The sequence below is a fragment of the Rhinolophus sinicus genome, linkage group LG11 (genome assembly GCF_036562045.2).
Source record: "Rhinolophus sinicus isolate RSC01 linkage group LG11, ASM3656204v1, whole genome shotgun sequence".
NCBI classification, from domain to species: Eukaryota; Metazoa; Chordata; class Mammalia; order Chiroptera; family Rhinolophidae; genus Rhinolophus; species Rhinolophus sinicus.
The window spans coordinates 40,163,853-40,170,419 of NC_133760.1; positions in this window are offsets into that span (position 1 = coordinate 40,163,853).

Here is a 6,567-nt window from a genome sequence, read left to right on the forward strand (position 1 = left end):
ACCCACATCCTTTGGAGGAAGCAGAGGGAGCAAGAGGGCCCCATCGCCTTCCTTTCCACCCCCTTCAGGGTCAGTCCCTTTGATGTGAAATTTCCTGGGGAGGCTGGTTTGTGTCACTGTTGAGCTGGGGGAGGAAGACAGTTCAGGGCCTCATGTTAACACACTATGAGAAAGCGATTCCCTCCTTATTTTTCTTTTTACCCTCTGACCATTGTCAAGGAGACAGTCTCAGGTGGTAGGGTGGGCTTAGCACCTCTCTAACACTTGCTGAACTCTTTTAAACAAAAGTCTTAGAGCTTTTTAGGCAGGCAATGCTAGCCAGCACACATGGAATGCATTTGTTTTATTTTCAAGGTATTTTATTTATGTAGTTTGTTCTTGAGGCAAATAGAAAAACGTGAGGTGATTTAAAGAATGATATTGAGCAAAGAATAGTACAGGAGATGCTTGAATCTGGCAAAAATCGTGAAGTGGCTGGGGCTTGAGAAATACTGTTATAGTGTGGGTGTCAGAGGAGGTCTACTGGAAATTTCGGACTTTCATCACCACCCAGTGGGAATGAGGCCATCCCATTGTGAAGTCAATAGAAAACACCCCTGCCCAACAGGGATGAAGAACACTGCCCCTACTGTGTGTCAACAGAGGCCAACTAGAGAACCTGGGCTTCTAGCTCCACCTGGCTATAATCAGGTGATGCCCCCACTTCCCCTGCTGGAGCAGTATAAGTGAACACCAGCTAAAACAGAGGGCTTAAACAAGATCTGGAGTCTCACGATATGTAAATTGTCCAGGTTTTGAAAAATCAGTCATATCAAGAATCGGAAAGCTCTCAAACCGAATTTTTTAAAATGTCAATCAATGGATTCCAAAACTGAGGTTAACAGAGATGTTAGAATTCTCTGACAAAGATTTTAAAGTAGCCATGATAAAAAAAAGTTTCAATGAGGGCCGGCCTGGTGGCTCAGGCGGTTGGTTAGAGCTCCATGCTCCTAACTCTGAAGGCTGCCAGTTCGATTCCCACATGGGCCAGTGGGCTCTCAACCACAAGGTTGCCAGTTCAATTCCTTGAGTCCCGCAAGGGATGGTGGGCAGCGCCCCCTGCAACTAAGATTGAACACGGCACCTCGAGCTGAGCTGCCACTGAACTCCTGGATGGCCCAATTGGTTGGAGTGCATCCTCTCAACCACAAGGTTGCCGGTTCGACTCCCGCAAGGGATGGTGGGCTGCGCCCCCTGCAACTAGCAATGGCAACTGGACCTGGAGCTGAGCTGTGCCCTCCACAACTAAGATTGAAAGGACAACAATTTGACTTGGAAAAAAGTTCTGGAAGTACACACTGTTCCCCCAATAAAGTGCTGTTCCACTTCCCCAATAAAATCTTTAAAAAAAAATTGTAAAAGAAAAATGTTTCAATGAACAATTACAAATATGCTTGAAACAAATGAAAAAATAGAAAGTCTCAGCAAACAAACAAAAGGTATAAAGAGAACCAAATGGAAATTTTAGAACTGAAAAATACAATAACTGAAATGGCTCAGTGGGTGGGCTCAACAGCAGAATAAAAGAGACCGAGGAAAGAGTCAGTGAACTAGAAGATGGAACAATAGAAATTGCCCAATTTGAACAACAGATAGAAAATAGAAAAGAAAAAAAAAAAGAAAATAGACTGGAAAAAAATAAGAAGGAACAGAGCCTTAGGGACTTGTGAGACTATAAACAAAAGATCTAATATTTGTGTCATCAGAGTCCCTGAAGGAGGGGTGAAAGAGGGCAGGGCTGGAAAAGTACTTGAAATAATGGGTGAGCACTTGCCAGATTTGGTAAAGGATGTAAACCTACAGATTCAAGAAGCTGAATAAATTCCCAAGAAGACAACCCAAAGAAATCCACTCCAAGACACGTCATAATTAAACTTCTGAGAACTAATGATAAAGAAAATTACCTTGAAAGCAGCCAGAGAAAAATTACACCTTTTGAATAACAATAAACTTTTTATCAGAGACCATGGAGGCCATAGGAAGAGGAACAGTATTCCTACAGTGCTAAAAGAAAAGAACTGTCAATGCAGAATCTTATATACCCAATGAAAATGTTCTTCGGGAATGAAGGGCAAATCTAGACATTTTCAGATGAAAAAACGTTAAGAGAATTTCTATCTACCCTAAAAATGACTAAAGAAATTCTCCAAACAAAGGAAATGATAAAAGAAGGAACCCTGGAACGTTAAGAGGGATGAAAGAACATAGTAAGTAGAAATATGGTTAAATACAATGGGCTTTCCATCTCCTCTTAAATTTTCTAAATTATGTTTGGTAGTTAAAGCAAAAATTATTACACTGTCTGATGTGGTTGTAAATATATAGAGAGGAAATTTTAAAGACAATTATATTATAAATTGGGGAGAGTAAAGGGAGGTAAGATTTCTCAATTTACTCAAACTGGCAAAATTATCATGCAGTAGACTATAAGTTATGCAGACATAATGTAATACCTAGAGTAACCACTAAAAAACTATATAAAGAGATGCACTCAAAAACACAATCGGTAACTCCAAATGGAATTCTAAGATATGTCTAAGTAACTCACAGGAAGGCAGGACAAAGAAAACACAGAAATGAAAAACAGAGAGAACAAACAGGAAAAAATAAAATGACAGATTAAAGCTCTATCATATCAATAATTATATTAAATGCAAATTGTCTAAATACACCAATTAGAAGATAGATATTGGCAGACTGGATTAAAAACAGGACATGAAAAACTATATGCTATCTCTAAGAGGCTCACTTCAGATATAATGATATAGGCAGGTTGAAAATTAAAGAATAGAAAAAGATATATCATGCAAGCACTAATCAAAGGAGAGCAGGAGTGGCTATACTTCAGAGGAAAGAAAATTACAGAGACAGAGAGGCACAGTATATAATAATAAAAAGGTCAATCGACCAAGAAGACATAGCAATCCTAAATATGTATGCATCAAACAGCAGAACTACAAAATACATGAAACAAAAACTGATACAACTGAAAGGAGAAATGAACAAATCCACAATAATGGTTGAAGACATCAACACCCTTCTCTCGACTATTGATAGAACAACTAGATAGACAATCAGCAAAGATATAGAAGAACTCAAAACCATCAGTCAACAGCATCTAACTGATATTTATAGAACACTCCACTCAAGAAATGGAATGCTTTTCCCCTATGATCAAGAATAAGGCAAGTATGTCAGTTCTCACTACTCTTATTTAACACACGCTGACAGTTCTAGCCAGTGCAATCAGGCAAGAAAAGGAAATAAAACCATATAGACAGGAAAGGAAGAAATAAAACTGCCTCTATGTGCGATCACATGATTATCTATGTAGAAAATCTCAAAGCATCTACCCCCAAAAAATTCAAACTCTTGGAACTAACAAGTGAGGTCAGCAAGGCTTCCAAGTACAAGATAAATATACAAAAATTTTATTTCTATATACTAATAATGAATACAGTCATAGAAAAATCAAAAATATAATAGCATTTTAAATTGCAAAAATAATTAAATAAAATACTTATGTGTAAATCTAACAAAACATGAAACTGCATGAAGCTAGTGGAAGAAATCAAAGATCCAAGTAAAGAGAGAGACATACTATGTTCTTGGATTGAAAGACTCACCATAGTAAAAATGTCAGTTCTCCCCAAACTAATAAACAGGTTTAATGCAATTTCCATCAGAATCCTAGCAAGATTTTGTATAGATATAGATAAGATTATTCTAAAATTTATACTCATGCTGAAAGGCAAAGGAACTAAAATAGCTAAAACAATTTTGAAAAAGAATAAGGTGGGAGGGATCAGTTTACCTGGTTTCATGACTGATATATAGCTATGGTAATCAAGATTGTGTGTGATTAGCTGACAATCATAGATCAATGGAATAGAACAGAAAACCTAAAATAGGTCCAACTGATTTTTGACTATGTTGCAAAAGCAATTCAGTGGAAGAAGAGAGCCTTTTCAACAAATGGTGCTGGAACAATTGGATATCCATATGCAAAACAAAAAACATAACATCGACCTAAGTCTCACACCTCACACTTCCTACAAAATTTGACTCAAAATGGATAACAGACTTAAATGTAAAGCATAAAATTATAGAACTTTTAGAATAAAACATAAGAGAAAATCTTTAGCATAGAGGGCTAAGCAGAGGGTTCTTATACTTGGCACTTGGCGTAATCCATAAAAGGAAAAAATTGATAATTTGGACTTCATTGAAATGAAAAAATTTTGCTTTGTGAAAGAACTTGTTAAGTGGATGAAAAGACAAGCTACAGACTGGGAAATAATATTTGTAAACCACATTATCTGAAAAAGGACTGGTATCTAGAATATATAAAGAACTCTCAAAACTCAACAGTTAAAAAGCAAATAATCAAATCAGGACATGGACAAAAGACATAAAGAAACATTTCCCTGAAGAAGACACACAGGTGGCAAATTAGAACATGAAAAGATGTTCAACAACATTAGCCAAATTAAAACCACTATGAAATATCACTACATACTTGTCAAAATGGTTTAAAAAAAAAAGTACTGACAACAACAATTACTGGCAAGGGTGTGAAGACACTGGATCACTCATGCATTGCTGATGGGAATGTAAAAAGGTACAGCCACTCTGGAAAATTGTTTGGCAGTTTTTTAACTAAACATGCAATTACCATATGACCCAATAGTTGTATTCCTAGGCATTTATCCCAGAGCGATCAAGACTTATGTTCACATAAAAACCTGTACGTGAATATTTATAGCAGCTTTACTCATAATAGCCCCAAACTGGAAAGAACCCAGATGTCTTTCAATGGGTGTATGAATAAACAAACTGTGGTACATCCATACCATGGACCACTACTTTGCAAGAAAGGAATGAACGAACTACTGATACATGCGCCAACTCAGATGAAACTCCAAAGAATTATGCTGAGTGAAAAAAAAAAAGCCAAACCTCAAAGATTACATACTTATAATTCCAATTTCACAACATTCTGGAAAATGTTATCAATGACCAAATAAATGTTATAAATGACCAAAGCATAGAAATTGAGAACTGATTAGTGGTTGTGAGGGGTGAGAGTGGGAGGGAAACAAGTATGGATATAAAAGGGCAACAGGAGGGATCTTTGTGGTGATGGAAATGTTCAATTCTTGTCTGTTTCAATGTCGATATCTGGGCTGGGATATTGTACTCTAGTTTTTCAAGATGTTACTTCTGGAGGAACTTGGAAAGGGTACACGAAATCTCTCTATTATATCTTATAATTGCATGGGAATCTACAAATACCTCAAAATAAAAAGTTTAATTAAAAAATAGTTAGGTGACTAGCAGAGAGAGACAGTGGATTGGGTAATATGAGGATGAGAGAATGAAGTTTGGGAAACCCCACTCTAGGGAAGATTAGTTTGTATTGAGAACACATTTTTTTTTTGGTTGGCCAAAACTCCTCCAGAGGTTTCTGGTGGTGAAAACAGTTTGCTGTGATGGATCAAGTGCTGGGGGCTTTATGGGCTGTGGTTTGAAGCAAAGCAGGTAGAGTCAAGTTTAAAAGATGCATGGGAAGGTCAGGAGGTCGACGCCCAGGCCAGCTTGGTCGGCAGGAACTGGGGCAGCTACCTCCTTCCCTGGCAGTCTGGGGCTGATTAGCTCAGGCCCAGGGCGTGAGGCCCCTGGGAGTCCCTGGGGCTCCCTTGGTGGTCACAGTCACCATAGTGACATCCAGGGAAATTTTCAGGGGAAGAGAAGCAGCTGCCTAAGAAGTTCCCTGGGCAAGGCCATGGCCCAGAGTCTTGGAAGCAGGGGCCTAGACTCCATGGGTGAGTGCTAAGGTTCTTGGACCCTTGATGCATCAGGCCTGTCCCTCTGAGAAAACGGGACAGTGGTGGTTTTTCTCCATATATTTGGCCTGAAGCAGTGGTTAGTGAGCATCAGAATCACCTGGAGGCTTGTTAAAACAGATTTCTGGGCGCTACTCCCAGAGTCTGATTTCACAGGTCTGGGGTAGGGCAGGGAGTTTGCATTTCTAATAAATTCCAAGGTGGTGCTGATGCCGCTGGCCCAGGGACCACACTTTAAGAACCAGTGGTATCAGAGGGGTGAGGCAGTCCCTAGGGGGCTTCTCCATCCCTGCACAGCACAGCTGAGGAGGCCTGTGGTGTGCCATTCCAGCAGGGCAGTGACCCAGCACCTACAGGGCCTGAGGGGCGTGAAGTGACAGTGTGTGGTGGGCGTGACCAAGGGGAATGGGGTTTGGACGTGAAGGCAGTCTGAGGGCAACATAGAATGGAAGTTCTGGGTGTTTTGAGGATGGGGAGGCCAGGGGAGGGAAGGACAGGGTGGCCTGCTGCTAGGGGAGCTGAACTCTGGAACAGAGGCGCTGATGCGCTACCACAGTGTGAGGGAGGGGGTGGGGATGCTAAGGAAGTCACTGGGGGTCCTGGGGAAGGCTGGACTGTGGGTCCCAGGCGTCCTGTAGGGGATGGGGCAGCAGTGTGTGTGTGTGTGTGTGTGTGTGTGTGT